The following is a 19,615-nucleotide window of genomic DNA, read 5'->3' as shown; positions in this document are numbered from 1 at the left end:
TGCATTTGTGCATAATCTGGAAGACGTTCATTTACTTTAACACCTGTTTAATTTTACTTCTGCTCTCCCTCAGGCACTGATGTTGGGTGGGTGAGGAGGTGTGGGGTGCAGTCAGTGTTCCAGTTCATCCCAAAGGTGTTCAGTGAGTTTTCCAGCCAGGTTTTCTAGATCGTTTAATATGAGCTTGGAAATGAATATTGGCTGATTTCAAAGACTTCTACCTGTCGTGTCTGACTCCTCCCCTTTTAGATCCGACTGGAGGATTGGAAGCCTTTTATTTCTATTTAATTTCAGGTAGCTTATTTGACACCTTTTTGCTAGGAAATTCTTGAACCTGTTGGTTCTCAGTCAAACTAGTGACAGAAGGTTCAGTCGTGTTGTTCCTTTAGTGACTGACATACCTGAGCGATGTGTTTGGACTTACCATCCTGGACTGTCTCCTATCTGAATGTGGGCATGTGCCGTTGTAGGCGGGATCTTTATCCTTTCGCAGAGGCAATATCGTAGCTTATGAGGTTAATCCGAGGCGCGATCATTGCTGGTTGAAAACTTTACCCAATACCCCGCCTGGATGACTTGAAAAATAGTCAGCCGTGGCAATTTTTGATGGTCTCTAATAAGACCTTTAAAGTTGTGTCAAAAGAAGATTATGCGCTTGCTTTTTCCGAGCTAGTAACGAAGGTTTGGTTGGTAAAATGTACGTTGTTCTATGAACATTTATCTGGCGTGTTTTGACACGTCCATGGGTGTTCCTGGTGTAGTAGTGGTAGAATTTTGCTCCATGTGTTTTGCTTCATGTACTAAATGCGTTTCAGTTGCGGAATTCTGTTTAAGAAAAAGGAAATAAAAATTCTATGGCCAATTTCCATTGTTCCTAAGGGGAATTTTAACCAGTGAATAAGAAAGAGTAGGTTTTCCAAGGGGCTTTACCAGATTGCTTAATAATGGAATGGAACTGAATCTCACCTGGTTTCAAGCATGTACCTGTCGTATGTGACACCCGCCCCTTTTCTTCCAGACTGTAGCACTGGAAGGTTTTTGCTTGGTTTGTTTGTTTGTTTTCCAGCCAGGTTTTCTAGATCGTTTAATATGAGCTTGGAAATGAATATTGGCTGATTTCAAAGACTTCTACCTGTCGTGTCTGACTCCTCCCCTTTAAGATCCGACTGGAGGATTGGAAGCCTTTTATTTCTATTTAATTTCAGGTAGCTTATTTGACACCTTTTTGCTAGGAAATTCTTGAACCTGTTTGTTCTCAGTCAAACTAGTGACAGAAGGTTCAGTCGTGTTGTTCCTTTAGTGACTGACATACCTGAGCGATGTGTTTGGACTTACCATCCTGGACTGTCTCCTATCTGAATGTGGGCATGTGCCGTTGTGGGCGGGACCTTTATCCTTTCGCAGAGGCAATATCGTAGCTTATGAGGTTAATCCGAGGCGCGATCATTGCTGGTTGAAAACTTTACCCAATACCCCGCCTGGATGACTTGAAAAATAGTCAGCCGTGGCAATTTTTGATGGTCTCTAATAAGACCTTTAAAGTTGTGTCAAAAGAAGATTGTGTGTTTAATTTTTCCGAGCTAGTAATGAAGATTTGGTTGGTAAAATGTACGTTGTTCTATGAACATTTATCTGGCGTGTTTTGACACGTGTTCCTGGTGTAGTCGTGGTAGAATTTTACTCTACGTGTTTTGCTTCATGTACTAAATGTGTTTCAGTTGTGGAATTCTGTTTAAAAAAAAAAAGGAACTAAAAATTGTATGGCCAATTTAGATTGTTCCTAAGGGGAATTTTAACTGGCTTCACCAGATCGCTTAATAATGGAATGGAACTGAATCTCACCTGGTTTCAGGCATGTACCTGTCGTATTTTTTGCCTGTTTAGATGGTTGATGTGAACATTACCTGATACTGCTGGCCCAAATCTGCATGATTTTATGCACTGCACTGCTGCCCCACGCTTGGCTGATTAGATAATTGCATGAATGAGTAGGTGTACAGGTGTTCCTAATAAAGAGCCTGATGAGTTTAATTTCTGTTGAAAACACGGCGGAGTGTGGAGGATGCGGGCATCGATCCCGCTACCTCTCGCATGCTAAGCGAGCGCTCTACCATTTGAGCTAATCCCCCTTCCCGAGAGTGGGGAAGTGCGCCACTCTGAGCCCGGAGAGGTGAATAACGTTTGCCTGCTTGGGACAATGTGTTTGCAAAAGCACGTCGGAAAAAATAAGAAGAAAATCCGTGCATTTTTTTCAAACTGGAACAGGTTCACAATATTGTGCTGGAAGAAAGTCTGTTCTTTGCTTAACAATTTTTTATTAAAGCGGAAAGGTAAAGAACTACCTTTCAGGCTCATTCACAGCTTTTATCCAGTCAAATCCTTTCTGGTGTCACATTTGAAATTGGATATTGATGACAGCTGAACTTTCTGTAGCTAACACCCTAAGACCTTTCTTCATTTTCTTTCGTTTCTTTCCCTTTTTATTTATTTATTTATTTATTTATTGATTGATTGATTTATTTGGAATTCATTTACTGTGACTTGAAACACAAATTTATGCTCTGTATGCAATTTAATCATTTTATTAGCCAAGTATCACGTTCACAAATGCAGTGTAGTAAAACTTCAACCCTGGTTTGGTTCTTTTAAAAAACGACTTGGAGTGTTACTTTCATAATTTGTCCACTTCTACTATCAGGAAGGCAACCAAAACTTTTTGTATATATGCTCCAGTAATTGCATTTGTGCATAATCTGGAAGACGTTCATTTACTTTAACACGTGTTTAATTTTACTTCTGCTCTCCCTCAGGCACTGATGTTGGGTGGGTGAGGAGGTGTGGGGTGCAGTCAGTGTTCCAGTTCATCCCAAAGTTGTTCAGTGAGTTTTCCTGCCAGGTTTTCTAGATCGTTTAATATGAGCTTGGAAATGAATATTGGCTGATTTCAAAGACTTCTACCTGTCGTGTCTGACTCCTCCCCTTTTAGATCCGACTGGAGGATTGGAAGCCTTTTATTTCTATTTAATTTCAGGTAGCTTATTTGACACCTTTTTGCTAGGAAATTCTTGAACCTGTTTGTTCTCAGTCAAACTAGTGACAGAAGGTTCAGTCGTGTTGTTCCTTTAGTGACTGACATACCTGAGCGATGTGTTTGGACTTACCATCCTGGACTGTCTCCTATCTGAATGTGGGCATGTGCCGTTGTGGGCGGGACCTTTATCCTTTCGCAGAGGCAATATCGTAGCTTATGAGGTTAATCCGAGGCGCGATCATTGCTGGTTGAAAACTTTACCCAATACCCCGCCTGGATGACTTGAAAAATAGTCAGCCGTGGCAATTTTTGATGGTCTCTAATAAGACCTTTAAAGTTGTGTCAAAAGAAGATTGTGTGTTTAATTTTTCCGAGCTAGTAATGAAGATTTGGTTGGTAAAATGTACGTTGTTCTATGAACATTTATCTGGCGTGTTTTGACACGTGTTCCTGGTGTAGTCGTGGTAGAATTTTACTCTACGTGTTTTGCTTCATGTACTAAATGTGTTTCAGTTGTGGAATTCTGTTTAAAAAAAAAAAGGAACTAAAAATTGTATGGCCAATTTAGATTGTTCCTAAGGGGAATTTTAACTGGCTTCACCAGATCGCTTAATAATGGAATGGAACTGAATCTCACCTGGTTTCAGGCATGTACCTGTCGTATTTTTTGCCTGTTTAGATGGTTGATGTGAACATTACCTGATACTGCTGGCCCAAATCTGCATGATTTTATGCACTGCACTGCTGCCCCACGCTTGGCTGATTAGATAATTGCATGAATGAGTAGGTGTACAGGTGTTCCTAATAAAGAGCCTGATGAGTTTAATTTCTGTTGAAAACACGGCGGAGTGTGGAGGATGCGGGCATCGATCCCGCTACCTCTCGCATGCTAAGCGAGCGCTCTACCATTTGAGCTAATCCCCCTTCCCGAGAGTGGGGAAGTGCGCCACTCTGAGCCCGGAGAGGTGAATAACGTTTGCCTGCTTGGGACAATGTGTTTGCAAAAGCACGTCGGAAAAAATAAGAAGAAAATCCGTGCATTTTTTTCAAACTGGAACAGGTTCACAATATTGTGCTGGAAGAAAGTCTGTTCTTTGCTTAACAATTTTTTATTAAAGCGGAAAGGTAAAGAACTACCTTTCAGGCTCATTCACAGCTTTTATCCAGTCAAATCCTTTCTGGTGTCACATTTGAAATTGGATATTGATGACAGCTGAACTTTCTGTAGCTAACACCCTAAGACCTTTCTTCATTTTCTTTCGTTTCTTTCCCTTTTTATTTATTTATTTATTTATTGATTGATTGATTTATTTGGAATTCATTTACTGTGACTTGAAACACAAATTTATGCTCTGTATGCAATTTAATCATTTTATTAGCCAAGTATCACGTTCACAAATGCAGTGTAGTAAAACTTCAACCCTGGTTTGGTTCTTTTAAAAAACGACTTGGAGTGTTACTTTCATAATTTGTCCACTTCTACTATCAGGAAGGCAACCAAAACTTTTTGTATATATGCTCCAGTAATTGCATTTGTGCATAATCTGGAAGACGTTCATTTACTTTAACACCTGTTTAATTTGACTTCTGCTCTCCCTCAGGCACTGATGTTGGGTGGGTGAGGAGGTGTGGGGTGCAGTCAGTGTTCCAGTTCATCCCAAAGGTGTTCAGTGAGTTTTCCAGCCAGGTTTTCTAGATCGTTTAATATGAGCTTGGAAATGAATATTGGCTGATTTCAAAGACTTCTACCTGTCGTGTCTGACTCCTCCCCTTTTAGATCCGACTGGAGGATTGGAAGCCTTTTATTTCTATTTAATTTCAGGTAGCTTATTTGACACCTTTTTGCTAGGAAATTCTTGAACCTGTTTGTTCTCAGTCAAACTAGTGACAGAAGGTTCAGTCGTGTTGTTCCTTTAGTGACTGACATACCTGAGCGATGTGTTTGGACTTACCATCCTGGACTGTCTCCTATCTGAATGTGGGCATGTGCCGTTGTGGGCGGGACCTTTATCCTTTCGCAGAGGCAATATCGTAGCTTATGAGGTTAATCCGAGGCGCGATCATTGCTGGTTGAAAACTTTACCCAATACCCCGCCTGGATGACTTGAAAAATAGTCAGCCGTGGCAATTTTTGATGGTCTCTAATAAGACCTTTAAAGTTGTGTCAAAAGAAGATTGTGTGTTTAATTTTTCCGAGCTAGTAATGAAGATTTGGTTGGTAAAATGTACGTTGTTCTATGAACATTTATCTGGCGTGTTTTGACACGTGTTCCTGGTGTAGTCGTGGTAGAATTTTACTCTACGTGTTTTGCTTCATGTACTAAATGTGTTTCAGTTGTGGAATTCTGTTTAAAAAAAAAAAGGAACTAAAAATTGTATGGCCAATTTAGATTGTTCCTAAGGGGAATTTTAACTGGCTTCACCAGATCGCTTAATAATGGAATGGAACTGAATCTCACCTGGTTTCAGGCATGTACCTGTCGTATTTTTTGCCTGTTTAGATGGTTGATGTGAACATTACCTGATACTGCTGGCCCAAATCTGCATGATTTTATGCACTGCACTGCTGCCCCACGCTTGGCTGATTAGATAATTGCATGAATGAGTAGGTGTACAGGTGTTCCTAATAAAGAGCCTGATGAGTTTAATTTCTGTTGAAAACACGGCGGAGTGTGGAGGATGCGGGCATCGATCCCGCTACCTCTCGCATGCTAAGCGAGCGCTCTACCATTTGAGCTAATCCCCCTTCCCGAGAGTGGGGAAGTGCGCCACTCTGAGCCCGGAGAGGTGAATAACGTTTGCCTGCTTGGGACAATGTGTTTGCAAAAGCACGTCGGAAAAAATAAGAAGAAAATCCGTGCATTTTTTTCAAACTGGAACAGGTTCACAATATTGTGCTGGAAGAAAGTCTGTTCTTTGCTTAACAATTTTTTATTAAAGCGGAAAGGTAAAGAACTACCTTTCAGGCTCATTCACAGCTTTTATCCAGTCAAATCCTTTCTGGTGTCACATTTGAAATTGGATATTGATGACAGCTGAACTTTCTGTAGCTAACACCCTAAGACCTTTCTTCATTTTCTTTCGTTTCTTTCCCTTTTTATTTATTTTTTTATTGATTGATTGATTGATTTATTTGGAATTCATTTACTGTGACTTGAAACACAAATTTATGCTCTGTATGCAATTTAATCATTTTATTAGCCAAGTATCACGTTCACAAATGCAGTGTAGTAAAACTTCAACCCTGGTTTGGTTCTTTTAAAAAACGACTTGGAGTGTTACTTTCATAATTTGTCCACTTCTACTATCAGGAAGGCAACCAAAACTTTTTGTATATATGCTCCAGTAATTGCATTTGTGCATAATCTGGAAGACGTTCATTTACTTTAACACCTGTTTAATTTTACTTCTGCTCTCCCTCAGGCACTGATGTTGGGTGGGTGAGGAGGTGTGGGGTGCAGTCAGTGTTCCAGTTCATCCCAAAGGTGTTCAGTGAGTTTTCCAGCCAGGTTTTCTAGATCGTTTAATATGAGCTTGGAAATGAATATTGGCTGATTTCAAAGACTTCTACCTGTCGTGTCTGACTCCTCCCCTTTAAGATCCGACTGGAGGATTGGAAGCCTTTTATTTCTATTTAATTTCAGGTAGCTTATTTGACACCTTTTTGCTAGGAAATTCTTGAACCTGTTTGTTCTCAGTCAAACTAGTGACAGAAGGTTCAGTCGTGTTGTTCCTTTAGTGACTGACATACCTGAGCGATGTGTTTGGACTTACCATCCTGGACTGTCTCCTATCTGAATGTGGGCATGTGCCGTTGTGGGCGGGACCTTTATCCTTTCGCAGAGGCAATATCGTAGCTTATGAGGTTAATCCGAGGCGCGATCATTGCTGGTTGAAAACTTTACCCAATACCCCGCCTGGATGACTTGAAAAATAGTCAGCCGTGGCAATTTTTGATGGTCTCTAATAAGACCTTTAAAGTTGTGTCAAAAGAAGATTGTGTGTTTAATTTTTCCGAGCTAGTAATGAAGATTTGGTTGGTAAAATGTACGTTGTTCTATGAACATTTATCTGGCGTGTTTTGACACGTGTTCCTGGTGTAGTCGTGGTAGAATTTTACTCTACGTGTTTTGCTTCATGTACTAAATGTGTTTCAGTTGTGGAATTCTGTTTAAAAAAAAAAAAGGAACTAAAAATTGTATGGCCAATTTAGATTGTTCCTAAGGGGAATTTTAACTGGCTTCACCAGATCGCTTAATAATGGAATGGAACTGAATCTCACCTGGTTTCAGGCATGTACCTGTCGTATTTTTTGCCTGTTTAGATGGTTGATGTGAACATTACCTGATACTGCTGGCCCAAATCTGCATGATTTTATGCACTGCACTGCTGCCCCACGCTTGGCTGATTAGATAATTGCATGAATGAGTAGGTGTACAGGTGTTCCTAATAAAGAGCCTGATGAGTTTAATTTCTGTTGAAAACACGGCGGAGTGTGGAGGATGCGGGCATCGATCCCCCTACCTCTCGCATGCTAAGCGAGCGCTCTACCATTTGAGCTAATCCCCCTTCCCGAGAGTGGGGAAGTGCGCCACTCTGAGCCCGGAGAGGTGAATAACGTTTGCCTGCTTGGGACAATGTGTTTGCAAAAGCACGTCGGAAAAAATAAGAAGAAAATCCGTGCATTTTTTTCAAACTGGAACAGGTTCACAATATTGTGCTGGAAGAAAGTCTGTTCTTTGCTTAACAATTTTTTATTAAAGCGGAAAGGTAAAGAACTACCTTTCAGGCTCATTCACAGCTTTTATCCAGTCAAATCCTTTCTGGTGTCACATTTGAAATTGGATATTGATGACAGCTGAACTTTCTGTAGCTAACACCCTAAGACCTTTCTTCATTTTCTTTCGTTTCTTTCCCTTTTTATTTATTTATTTATTTATTTATTGATTGATTTATTTGGAATTCATTTACTGTGACTTGAAACACAAATTTATGCTCTGTATGCAATTTAATCATTTTATTAGCCAAGTATCACGTTCACAAATGCAGTGTAGTAAAACTTCAACCCTGGTTTGGTTCTTTTAAAAAACGACTTGAAGTGTTACTTTCATAATTTGTCCACTTCTACTATCAGGAAGGCAACCAAAACTTTTTGTATATATGCTCCAGTAATTGCATTTGTGCATAATCTGGAAGACGTTCATTTTCTTTAACACCTGTTTAATTTTACTTCTGCTCTCCCTCAGGCACTGATGTTGGGTGGGTGAGGAGGTGTGGGGTGCAGTCAGTGTTCCAGTTCATCCCAAAGGTGTTCAGTGAGTTTTCCAGCCAGGTTTTCTAGATCGTTTAATATGAGCTTGGAAATGAATATTGGCTGATTTCAAAGACTTCTACCTGTCGTGTCTGACTCCTCCCCTTTTAGATCCGACTGGAGGATTGGAAGCCTTTTATTTCTATTTAATTTCAGGTAGCTTATTTGACACCTTTTTGCTAGGAAATTCTTGAACCTGTTTGTTCTCAGTCAAACTAGTGACAGAAGGTTCAGTCGTGTTGTTCCTTTAGTGACTGACATACCTGAGCGATGTGTTTGGACTTACCATCCTGGACTGTCTCCTATCTGAATGTGGGCATGTGCCGTTGTGGGCGGGATCTTTATCCTTTCGCAGAGGCAATATCGTAGCTTATGAGGTTAATCCGAGGCGCGATCATTGCTGGTTGAAAACTTTACCCAATACCACGCCTGGATGACTTGAAAAATAGTCAGCCGTGGCAATTTTTGATGGTCTCTAATGAGACCTTTAAAGTTGTGTCAAAAGAAGATTATGCGCTTACTTTTTCCGAGCTAGTAACGAAGGTTTGGTTGGTAAAATGTACGTTGTTCTATGAACATTTATCTGGCGTGTTTTGACACGTCCATGGGTGTTCCTGGTGTAGTAGTGGTAGAATTTTGCTCCATGTGTTTTGCTTCATGTACTAAATGCGTTTCAGTTGCGGAATTCTGTTTAAGAAAAAGGAAATAAAAATTCTATGGCCAGTTTCCATTGTTCCTAAGGGGAATTTTAACCAGTGAATAAGAAAGAGGAGGTTTTCCAAGGGGCTTTACCAGATTGCTTAATAATGGAATGGAACTGAATCTCACCTGGTTTCAAGCATGTACCTGTCGTATGTGACACCCGCCCCTTTTCTTCCAGACTGTAGCACTGGAAGGTTTTTGCTTGGTTTGTTTGTTTGTTTTCCAGCCAGGTTTTCTAGATCGTTTAATATGAGCTTGGAAATGAATATTGGCTGATTTCAAAGACTTCTACCTGTCGTGTCTGACTCCTCCCCTTTAAGATCCGACTGGAGGATTGGAAGCCTTTTATTTCTATTTAATTTCAGGTAGCTTATTTGACACCTTTTTGCTAGGAAATTCTTGAACCTGTTTGTTCTCAGTCAAACTAGTGACAGAAGGTTCAGTCGTGTTGTTCCTTTAGTGACTGACATACCTGAGCGATGTGTTTGGACTTACCATCCTGGACTGTCTCCTATCTGAATGTGGGCATGTGCCGTTGTGGGCGGGACCTTTATCCTTTCGCAGAGGCAATATCGTAGCTTATGAGGTTAATCCGAGGCGCGATCATTGCTGGTTGAAAACTTTACCCAATACCCCGCCTGGATGACTTGAAAAATAGTCAGCCGTGGCAATTTTTGATGGTCTCTAATAAGACCTTTAAAGTTGTGTCAAAAGAAGATTGTGTGTTTAATTTTTCCGAGCTACTAATGAAGATTTGGTTGGTAAAATGTACGTTGTTCTATGAACCTTTATCTGGCGTGTTTTGACACGTGTTCCTGGTGTAGTCGTGGTAGAATTTTACTCTACGTGTTTTGCTTCATGTACTAAATGTGTTTCAGTTGTGGAATTCTGTTTAAAAAAAAAAAGGAACTAAAAATTGTATGGCCAATTTAGATTGTTCCTAAGGGGAATTTTAACTGGCTTCACCAGATCGCTTAATAATGGAATGGAACTGAATCTCACCTGGTTTCAGGCATGTACCTGTCGTATTTTTTGCCTGTTTAGATGGTTGATGTGAACATTACCTGATACTGCTGGCCCAAATCTGCATGATTTTATGCACTGCACTGCTGCCCCACGCTTGGCTGATTAGATAATTGCATGAATGAGTAGGTGTACAGGTGTTCCTAATAAAGAGCCTGATGAGTTTAATTTCTGTTGAAAACACGGCGGAGTGTGGAGGATGCGGGCATCGATCCCGCTACCTCTCGCATGCTAAGCGAGCGCTCTACCATTTGAGCTAATCCCCCTTCCCGAGAGTGGGGAAGTGCGCCACTCTGAGCCCGGAGAGGTGAATAACGTTTGCCTGCTTGGGACAATGTGTTTGCAAAAGCACGTCGGAAAAAATAAGAAGAAAATCCGTGCATTTTTTTCAAACTGGAACAGGTTCACAATATTGTGCTGGAAGAAAGTCTGTTCTTTGCTTAACAATTTTTTATTAAAGCGGAAAGGTAAAGAACTACCTTTCAGGCTCATTCACAGCTTTTATCCAGTCAAATCCTTTCTGGTGTCACATTTGAAATTGGATATTGATGACAGCTGAACTTTCTGTAGCTAACACCCTAAGACCTTTCTTCATTTTCTTTCGTTTCTTTCCCTTTTTATTTATTTATTTATTTATTTATTTATTGATTTATTTGGAATTCATTTACTGTGACTTGAAACACAAATTTATGCTCTGTATGCAATTTAATCATTTTATTAGCCAAGTATCACGTTCACAAATGCAGTGTAGTAAAACTTCAACCCTGGTTTGGTTCTTTTAAAAAACGACTTGGAGTGTTACTTTCATAATTTGTCCACTTCTACTATCAGGAAGGCAACCAAAACTTTTTGTATATATGCTCCAGTAATTGCATTTGTGCATAATCTGGAAGACGTTCATTTACTTTAACACCTGTTTAATTTTACTTCTGCTCTCCCTCAGGCACTGATGTTGGGTGGGTGAGGAGGTGTGGGGTGCAGTCAGTGTTCCAGTTCATCCCAAAGGTGTTCAGTGAGTTTTCCAGCCAGGTTTTCTAGATCGTTTAATATGAGCTTGGAAATGAATATTGGCTGATTTCAAAGACTTCTACCTGTCGTGTCTGACTCCTCCCCTTTTAGATCCGACTGGAGGATTGGAAGCCTTTTATTTCTATTTAATTTCAGGTAGCTTATTTGACACCTTTTTGCTAGGAAATTCTTGAACCTGTTTGTTCTCAGTCAAACTAGTGACAGAAGGTTCAGTCGTGTTGTTCCTTTAGTGACTGACATACCTGAGCGATGTGTTTGGACTTACCATCCTGGACTGTCTCCTATCTGAATGTGGGCATGTGCCGTTGTGGGCGGGACCTTTATCCTTTCGCAGAGGCAATATCGTAGCTTATGAGGTTAATCCGAGGCGCGATCATTGCTGGTTGAAAACTTTACCCAATACCCCGCCTGGATGACTTGAAAAATAGTCAGCCGTGGCAATTTTTGATGGTCTCTAATAAGACCTTTAAAGTTGTGTCAAAAGAAGATTATGCGCTTGCTTTTTCCGAGCTAGTAACGAAGGTTTGGTTGGTAAAATGTACGTTGTTCTATGAACATTTATCTGGCGTGTTTTGACACGTCCATGGGTGTTCCTGGTGTAGTAGTGGTAGAATTTTGCTCCATGTGTTTTGCTTCATGTACTAAATGCGTTTCAGTTGCGGAATTCTGTTTAAGAAAAAGGAAATAAAAATTCTATGGCCAATTTCCATTGTTCCTAAGGGGAATTTTAACCAGTGAATAAGAAAGAGTAGGTTTTCCAAGGGGCTTTACCAGATTGCTTAATAATGGAATGGAACTGAATCTCACCTGGTTTCAAGCATGTACCTGTCGTATGTGACACCCGCCCCTTTTCTTCCAGACTGTAGCACTGGAAGGTTTTTGCTTGGTTTGTTTGTTTTCCAGCCAGGTTTTCTAGATCGTTTAATATAAGCTTGGAAATGAATATTGGCTGATTTCAAAGACTTCTACCTGTCGTGTCTGACTCCTCCCCTTTAAGATCCGACTGGAGGATTGGAAGCCTTTTATTTCTATTTAATTTCAGGTAGCTTATTTGACACCTTTTTGCTAGGAAATTCTTGAACCTGTTTGTTCTCAGTCAAACTAGTGACAGAAGGTTCAGTCGTGTTGTTCCTTTAGTGACTGACATACCTGAGCGATGTGTTTGGACTTACCATCCTGGACTGTCTCCTATCTGAATGTGGGCATGTGCCGTTGTGGGCGGGACCTTTATCCTTTCGCAGAGGCAATATCGTAGCTTATGAGGTTAATCCGAGGCGCGATCATTGATCATTGTACGTTGTTCTATGAACATTTATCTGGCGTGTTTTGACACGTGTTCCTGGTGTAGTCGTGGTAGAATTTTACTCTACGTGTTTTGCTTCATGTACTAAATGTGTTTCAGTTGTGGAATTCTGTTTAAAAAAAAAAAGGAACTAAAAATTGTATGGCCAATTTAGATTGTTCCTAAGGGGAATTTTAACTGGCTTCACCAGATCGCTTAATAATGGAATGGAACTGAATCTCACCTGGTTTCAGGCATGTACCTGTCGTATTTTTTGCCTGTTTAGATGGTTGATGTGAACATTACCTGATACTGCTGGCCCAAATCTGCATGATTTTATGCACTGCACTGCTGCCCCACGCTTGGCTGATTAGATAATTGCATGAATGAGTAGGTGTACAGGTGTTCCTAATAAAGAGCCTGATGAGTTTAATTTCTGTTGAAAACACGGCGGAGTGTGGAGGATGCGGGCATCGATCCCGCTACCTCTCGCATGCTAAGCGAGCGCTCTACCATTTGAGCTAATCCCCCTTCCCGAGAGTGGGGAAGTGCGCCACTCTGAGCCCGGAGAGGTGAATAACGTTTGCCTGCTTGGGACAATGTGTTTGCAAAAGCACGTCGGAAAAAATAAGAAGAAAATCCGTGCATTTTTTTCAAACTGGAACAGGTTCACAATATTGTGCTGGAAGAAAGTCTGTTCTTTGCTTAACAATTTTTTATTAAAGCGGAAAGGTAAAGAACTACCTTTCAGGCTCATTCACAGCTTTTATCCAGTCAAATCCTTTCTGGTGTCACATTTGAAATTGGATATTGATGACAGCTGAACTTTCTGTAGCTAACACCCTAAGACCTTTCTTCATTTTCTTTCGTTTCTTTCCCTTTTTATTTATTTATTTATTTATTGATTGATTGATTTATTTGGAATTCATTTACTGTGACTTGAAACACAAATTTATGCTCTGTATGCAATTTAATCATTTTATTAGCCAAGTATCACGTTCACAAATGCAGTGTAGTAAAACTTCAACCCTGGTTTGGTTCTTTTAAAAAACGACTTGGAGTGTTACTTTCGTAATTTGTCCACTTCTACTATCAGGAAGGCAACCAAAACTTTTTGTATATATGCTCCAGTAATTGCATTTGTGCATAATCTGGAAGACGTTCATTTACTTTAACACCTGTTTAATTTTACTTCTGCTCTCCCTCAGGCACTGATGTTGGGTGGGTGAGGAGGTGTGGGGTGCAGTCAGTGTTCCAGTTCATCCCAAAGGTGTTCAGTGAGTTTTCCAGCCAGGTTTTCTAGATCGTTTAATATGAGCTTGGAAATGAATATTGGCTGATTTCAAAGACTTCTACCTGTCGTGTCTGACTCCTCCCCTTTTAGATCCGACTGGAGGATTGGAAGCCTTTTATTTCTATTTAATTTCAGGTAGCTTATTTGACACCTTTTTGCTAGGAAATTCTTGAACCTGTTTGTTCTCAGTCAAACTAGTGACAGAAGGTTCAGTCGTGTTGTTCCTTTAGTGACTGACATACCTGAGCGATGTGTTTGGACTTACCATCCTGGACTGTCTCCTATCTGAATGTGGGCATGTGCCGTTGTGGGCGGGACCTTTATCCTTTCGCAGAGGCAATATCGTAGCTTATGAGGTTAATCCGAGGCGCGATCATTGCTGGTTGAAAACTTTACCCAATACCCCGCCTGGATGACTTGAAAAATAGTCAGCCGTGGCAATTTTTGATGGTCTCTAATAAGACCTTTAAAGTTGTGTCAAAAGAAGATTATGCGCTTGCTTTTTCCGAGCTAGTAACGAAGGTTTGGTTGGTAAAATGTACGTTGTTCTATGAACATTTATCTGGCGTGTTTTGACACGTCCATGGGTGTTCCTGGTGTAGTAGTGGTAGAATTTTGCTCCATGTGTTTTGCTTCATGTACTAAATGCGTTTCAGTTGCGGAATTCTGTTTAAGAAAAAGGAAATAAAAATTCTATGGCCAATTTCCATTGTTCCTAAGGGGAATTTTAACCAGTGAATAAGAAAGAGTAGGTTTTCCAAGGGGCTTTACCAGATTGCTTAATAATGGAATGGAACTGAATCTCACCTGGTTTCAAGCATGTACCTGTCGTATGTGACACCCGCCCCTTTTCTTCCAGACTGTAGCACTGGAAGGTTTTTGCTTGGTTTGTTTGTTTTCCAGCCAGGTTTTCTAGATCGTTTAATATAAGCTTGGAAATGAATATTGGCTGATTTCAAAGACTTCTACCTGTCGTGTCTGACTCCTCCCCTTTAAGATCCGACTGGAGGATTGGAAGCCTTTTATTTCTATTTAATTTCAGGTAGCTTATTTGACACCTTTTTGCTAGGAAATTCTTGAACCTGTTTGTTCTCAGTCAAACTAGTGACAGAAGGTTCAGTCGTGTTGTTCCTTTAGTGACTGACATACCTGAGCGATGTGTTTGGACTTACCATCCTGGACTGTCTCCTATCTGAATGTGGGCATGTGCCGTTGTGGGCGGGACCTTTATCCTTTCGCAGAGGCAATATCGTAGCTTATGAGGTTAATCCGAGGCGCGATCATTGATCATTGTACGTTGTTCTATGAACATTTATCTGGCGTGTTTTGACACGTGTTCCTGGTGTAGTCGTGGTAGAATTTTACTCTACGTGTTTTGCTTCATGTACTAAATGTGTTTCAGTTGTGGAATTCTGTTTAAAAAAAAAAAGGAACTAAAAATTGTATGGCCAATTTAGATTGTTCCTAAGGGGAATTTTAACTGGCTTCACCAGATCGCTTAATAATGGAATGGAACTGAATCTCACCTGGTTTCAGGCATGTACCTGTCGTATTTTTTGCCTGTTTAGATGGTTGATGTGAACATTACCTGATACTGCTGGCCCAAATCTGCATGATTTTATGCACTGCACTGCTGCCCCACGCTTGGCTGATTAGATAATTGCATGAATGAGTAGGTGTACAGGTGTTCCTAATAAAGAGCCTGATGAGTTTAATTTCTGTTGAAAACACGGCGGAGTGTGGAGGATGCGGGCATCGATCCCGCTACCTCTCGCATGCTAAGCGAGCGCTCTACCATTTGAGCTAATCCCCCTTCCCGAGAGTGGGGAAGTGCGCCACTCTGAGCCCGGAGAGGTGAATAACGTTTGCCTGCTTGGGACAATGTGTTTGCAAAAGCACGTCGGAAAAAATAAGAAGAAAATCCGTGCATTTTTTTCAAACTGGAACAGGTTCACAATATTGTGCTGGAAGAAAGTCTGTTCTTTGCTTAACAATTTTTTATTAAAGCGGAAAGGTAAAGAACTACCTTTCAGGCTCATTCACAGCTTTTATCCAGTCAAATCCTTTCTGGTGTCACATTTGAAATTGGATATTGATGACAGCTGAACTTTCTGTAGCTAACACCCTAAGACCTTTCTTCATTTTCTTTCGTTTCTTTCCCTTTTTATTTATTTATTTATTTATTGATTGATTGATTTATTTGGAATTCATTTACTGTGACTTGAAACACAAATTTATGCTCTGTATGCAATTTAATCATTTTATTAGCCAAGTATCACGTTCACAAATGCAGTGTAGTAAAACTTCAACCCTGGTTTGGTTCTTTTAAAAAACGACTTGGAGTGTTACTTTCGTAATTTGTCCACTTCTACTATCAGGAAGGCAACCAAAACTTTTTGTATATATGCTCCAGTAATTGCATTTGTGCATAATCTGGAAGACGTTCATTTACTTTAACACCTGTTTAATTTTACTTCTGCTCTCCCTCAGGCACTGATGTTGGGTGGGTGAGGAGGTGTGGGGTGCAGTCAGTGTTCCAGTTCATCCCAAAGGTGTTCAGTGAGTTTTCCAGCCAGGTTTTCTAGATCGTTTAATATGAGCTTGGAAATGAATATTGGCTGATTTCAAAGACTTCTACCTGTCGTGTCTGACTCCTCCCCTTTAAGATCCGACTGGAGGATTGGAAGCCTTTTATTTCTATTTAATTTCAGGTAGCTTATTTGACACCTTTTTGCTAGGAAATTCTTGAACCTGTTTGTTCTCAGTCAAACTAGTGACAGAAGGTTCAGTCGTGTTGTTCCTTTAGTGACTGACATACCTGAGCGATGTGTTTGGACTTACCATCCTGGACTGTCTCCTATCTGAATGTGGGCATGTGCCGTTGTGGGCGGGACCTTTATCCTTTCGCAGAGGCAATATCGTAGCTTATGAGGTTAATCCGAGGCGCGATCATTGCTGGTTGAAAACTTTACCCAATACCCCGCCTGGATGACTTGAAAAATAGTCAGCCGTGGCAATTTTTGATGGTCTCTAATAAGACCTTTAAAGTTGTGTCAAAAGAAGATTATGCGCTTGCTTTTTCCGAGCTAGTAACGAAGGTTTGGTTGGTAAAATGTACGTTGTTCTATGAACATTTATCTGGCGTGTTTTGACACGTCCATGGGTGTTCCTGGTGTAGTAGTGGTAGAATTTTGCTCCATGTGTTTTGCTTCATGTACTAAATGCGTTTCAGTTGCGGAATTCTGTTTAAGAAAAAGGAAATAAAAATTCTATGGCCAATTTCCATTGTTCCTAAGGGGAATTTTAACCAGTGAATAAGAAAGAGTAGGTTTTCCAAGGGGCTTTACCAGATTGCTTAATAATGGAATGGAACTGAATCTCACCTGGTTTCAAGCATGTACCTGTCGTATGTGACACCCGCCCCTTTTCTTCCAGACTGTAGCACTGGAAGGTTTTTGCTTGGTTTGTTTGTTTTCCAGCCAGGTTTTCTAGATCGTTTAATATAAGCTTGGAAATGAATATTGGCTGATTTCAAAGACTTCTACCTGTCGTGTCTGACTCCTCCCCTTTAAGATCCGACTGGAGGATTGGAAGCCTTTTATTTCTATTTAATTTCAGGTAGCTTATTTGACACCTTTTTGCTAGGAAATTCTTGAACCTGTTTGTTCTCAGTCAAACTAGTGACAGAAGGTTCAGTCGTGTTGTTCCTTTAGTGACTGACATACCTGAGCGATGTGTTTGGACTTACCATCCTGGACTGTCTCCTATCTGAATGTGGGCATGTGCCGTTGTGGGCGGGACCTTTATCCTTTCGCAGAGGCAATATCGTAGCTTATGAGGTTAATCCGAGGCGCGATCATTGATCATTGTACGTTGTTCTATGAACATTTATCTGGCGTGTTTTGACACGTGTTCCTGGTGTAGTCGTGGTAGAATTTTACTCTACGTGTTTTGCTTCATGTACTAAATGTGTTTCAGTTGTGGAATTCTGTTTAAAAAAAAAAAGGAACTAAAAATTGTATGGCCAATTTAGATTGTTCCTAAGGGGAATTTTAACTGGCTTCACCAGATCGCTTAATAATGGAATGGAACTGAATCTCACCTGGTTTCAGGCATGTACCTGTCGTATTTTTTGCCTGTTTAGATGGTTGATGTGAACATTACCTGATACTGCTGGCCCAAATCTGCATGATTTTATGCACTGCACTGCTGCCCCACGCTTGGCTGATTAGATAATTGCATGAATGAGTAGGTGTACAGGTGTTCCTAATAAAGAGCCTGATGAGTTTAATTTCTGTTGAAAACACGGCGGAGTGTGGAGGATGCGGGCATCGATCCCGCTACCTCTCGCATGCTAAGCGAGCGCTCTACCATTTGAGCTAATCCCCCTTCCCGAGAGTGGGGAAGTGCGCCACTCTGAGCCCGGAGAGGTGAATAACGTTTGCCTGCTTGGGACAATGTGTTTGCAAAAGCACGTCGGAAAAAATAAGAAGAAAATCCGTGCATTTTTTTCAAACTGGAACAGGTTCACAATATTGTGCTGGAAGAAAGTCTGTTCTTTGCTTAACAATTTTTTATTAAAGCGGAAAGGTAAAGAACTACCTTTCAGGCTCATTCACAGCTTTTATCCAGTCAAATCCTTTCTGGTGTCACATTTGAAATTGGATATTGATGACAGCTGAACTTTCTGTAGCTAACACCCTAAGACCTTTCTTCATTTTCTTTCGTTTCTTTCCCTTTTTATTTATTTATTTATTTATTGATTGATTGATTTATTTGGAATTCATTTACTGTGACTTGAAACACAAATTTATGCTCTGTATGCAATTTAATCATTTTATTAGCCAAGTATCACGTTCACAAATGCAGTGTAGTAAAACTTCAACCCTGGTTTGGTTCTTTTAAAAAACGACTTGGAGTGTTACTTTCGTAATTTGTCCACTTCTACTATCAGGAAGGCAACCAAAACTTTTTGTATATATGCTCCAGTAATTGCATTTGTGCATAATCTGGAAGACGTTCATTTACTTTAACACCTGTTTAATTTTACTTCTGCTCTCCCTCAGGCACTGATGTTGGGTGGGTGAGGAGGTGTGGGGTGCAGTCAGTGTTCCAGTTCATCCCAAAGGTGTTCAGTGAGTTTTCCAGCCAGGTTTTCTAGATCGTTTAATATGAGCTTGGAAATGAATATTGGCTGATTTCAAAGACTTCTACCTGTCGTGTCTGACTCCTCCCCTTTAAGATCCGACTGGAGGATTGGAAGCCTTTTATTTCTATTTAATTTCAGGTAGCTTATTTGACACCTTTTTGCTAGGAAATTCTTGAACCTGTTTGTTCTCAGTCAAACTAGTGACAGAAGGTTCAGTCGTGTTGTTCCTTTAGTGACTGACATACCTGAGCGATGTGTTTGGACTTACCATCCTGGACTGTCTCCTATCTGAATGTGGGCATGTGCCGTTGTGGGCGGGACCTTTATCCTTTCGCAGAGGCAATATCGTAGCTTATGAGGTTAATCCGAGGCGCGATCATTGATCATTGTACGTTGTTCTATGAACATTTATCTGGCGTGTTTTGACACGTGTTCCTGGTGTAGTCGTGGTAGAATTTTACTCTACGTGTTTTGCTTCATGTACTAAATGTGTTTCAGTTGTGGAATTCTGTTTAAAAAAAAAAAGGAACTAAAAATTGTATGGCCAATTTAGATTGTTCCTAAGGGGAATTTTAACTGGCTTCACCAGATCGCTTAATAATGGAATGGAACTGAATCTCACCTGGTTTCAGGCATGTACCTGTCGTATTTTTTGCCTGTTTAGATGGTTGATGTGAACATTACCTGATACTGCTGGCCCAAATCTGCATGATTTTATGCACTGCACTGCTGCCCCACGCTTGGCTGATTAGATAATTGCATGAATGAGTAGGTGTACAGGTGTTCCTAATAAA

At 40.5% G+C, this 19,615-nt stretch overlaps 17 non-coding genes across 17 annotated transcripts; 10 read left to right on the top strand and 7 right to left on the bottom strand.

Annotated features, from left to right (window-relative positions):
* The first annotated feature begins 481 nt into the window (after nucleotides 1-481).
* LOC128319060 (U4 spliceosomal RNA) lies at nucleotides 482-622 on the top strand. The gene has a single exon (XR_008302491.1). It is a non-coding gene; the product is annotated as a U4 spliceosomal RNA (small nuclear RNA).
* A 770-nt stretch (nucleotides 623-1,392) lies between these two features.
* Nucleotides 1,393-1,533, top strand: LOC128319059 (U4 spliceosomal RNA). Its single transcript, XR_008302490.1, has one exon. It is a non-coding gene; the product is annotated as a U4 spliceosomal RNA (small nuclear RNA).
* A 523-nt stretch (nucleotides 1,534-2,056) lies between these two features.
* trnaa-agc (transfer RNA alanine (anticodon AGC)) lies at nucleotides 2,057-2,129 on the bottom strand. Its single transcript has one exon. It is a non-coding gene; the product is annotated as a tRNA-Ala (tRNA).
* Nucleotides 2,130-3,218: 1,089 nt separating this feature from the next.
* Nucleotides 3,219-3,359, top strand: LOC128319058 (U4 spliceosomal RNA). The gene has a single exon (XR_008302489.1). It is a non-coding gene; the product is annotated as a U4 spliceosomal RNA (small nuclear RNA).
* Nucleotides 3,360-3,882: 523 nt separating this feature from the next.
* Nucleotides 3,883-3,955, bottom strand: trnaa-agc (transfer RNA alanine (anticodon AGC)). Its single transcript has one exon. It is a non-coding gene; the product is annotated as a tRNA-Ala (tRNA).
* A 1,085-nt stretch (nucleotides 3,956-5,040) lies between these two features.
* Nucleotides 5,041-5,181, top strand: LOC128319057 (U4 spliceosomal RNA). Its single transcript, XR_008302488.1, has one exon. It is a non-coding gene; the product is annotated as a U4 spliceosomal RNA (small nuclear RNA).
* A 523-nt stretch (nucleotides 5,182-5,704) lies between these two features.
* On the bottom strand, nucleotides 5,705-5,777 carry trnaa-agc (transfer RNA alanine (anticodon AGC)). The gene has a single exon. It is a non-coding gene; the product is annotated as a tRNA-Ala (tRNA).
* A 1,085-nt stretch (nucleotides 5,778-6,862) lies between these two features.
* Nucleotides 6,863-7,003, top strand: LOC128319056 (U4 spliceosomal RNA). Its single transcript, XR_008302487.1, has one exon. It is a non-coding gene; the product is annotated as a U4 spliceosomal RNA (small nuclear RNA).
* A 1,682-nt stretch (nucleotides 7,004-8,685) lies between these two features.
* LOC128319028 (U4 spliceosomal RNA) lies at nucleotides 8,686-8,826 on the top strand. The gene has a single exon (XR_008302459.1). It is a non-coding gene; the product is annotated as a U4 spliceosomal RNA (small nuclear RNA).
* Nucleotides 8,827-9,596: 770 nt separating this feature from the next.
* LOC128319055 (U4 spliceosomal RNA) lies at nucleotides 9,597-9,737 on the top strand. Its single transcript, XR_008302486.1, has one exon. It is a non-coding gene; the product is annotated as a U4 spliceosomal RNA (small nuclear RNA).
* A 523-nt stretch (nucleotides 9,738-10,260) lies between these two features.
* On the bottom strand, nucleotides 10,261-10,333 carry trnaa-agc (transfer RNA alanine (anticodon AGC)). Its single transcript has one exon. It is a non-coding gene; the product is annotated as a tRNA-Ala (tRNA).
* Nucleotides 10,334-11,418: 1,085 nt separating this feature from the next.
* LOC128319054 (U4 spliceosomal RNA) lies at nucleotides 11,419-11,559 on the top strand. Its single transcript, XR_008302485.1, has one exon. It is a non-coding gene; the product is annotated as a U4 spliceosomal RNA (small nuclear RNA).
* Nucleotides 11,560-12,836: 1,277 nt separating this feature from the next.
* Nucleotides 12,837-12,909, bottom strand: trnaa-agc (transfer RNA alanine (anticodon AGC)). The gene has a single exon. It is a non-coding gene; the product is annotated as a tRNA-Ala (tRNA).
* Nucleotides 12,910-13,994: 1,085 nt separating this feature from the next.
* Nucleotides 13,995-14,135, top strand: LOC128319053 (U4 spliceosomal RNA). The gene has a single exon (XR_008302484.1). It is a non-coding gene; the product is annotated as a U4 spliceosomal RNA (small nuclear RNA).
* A 1,277-nt stretch (nucleotides 14,136-15,412) lies between these two features.
* trnaa-agc (transfer RNA alanine (anticodon AGC)) lies at nucleotides 15,413-15,485 on the bottom strand. The gene has a single exon. It is a non-coding gene; the product is annotated as a tRNA-Ala (tRNA).
* Nucleotides 15,486-16,570: 1,085 nt separating this feature from the next.
* Nucleotides 16,571-16,711, top strand: LOC128319052 (U4 spliceosomal RNA). Its single transcript, XR_008302483.1, has one exon. It is a non-coding gene; the product is annotated as a U4 spliceosomal RNA (small nuclear RNA).
* Nucleotides 16,712-17,988: 1,277 nt separating this feature from the next.
* trnaa-agc (transfer RNA alanine (anticodon AGC)) lies at nucleotides 17,989-18,061 on the bottom strand. The gene has a single exon. It is a non-coding gene; the product is annotated as a tRNA-Ala (tRNA).
* Between the last annotated feature and the right edge of the window lie 1,554 nt (nucleotides 18,062-19,615).

This window comes from Pangasianodon hypophthalmus, chromosome 9 (genome assembly GCF_027358585.1).
Source record: "Pangasianodon hypophthalmus isolate fPanHyp1 chromosome 9, fPanHyp1.pri, whole genome shotgun sequence".
NCBI lineage: Eukaryota > Metazoa > Chordata > Actinopteri > Siluriformes > Pangasiidae > Pangasianodon > Pangasianodon hypophthalmus.
This window is presented reverse-complemented; position numbering and strand designations above follow the sequence as displayed.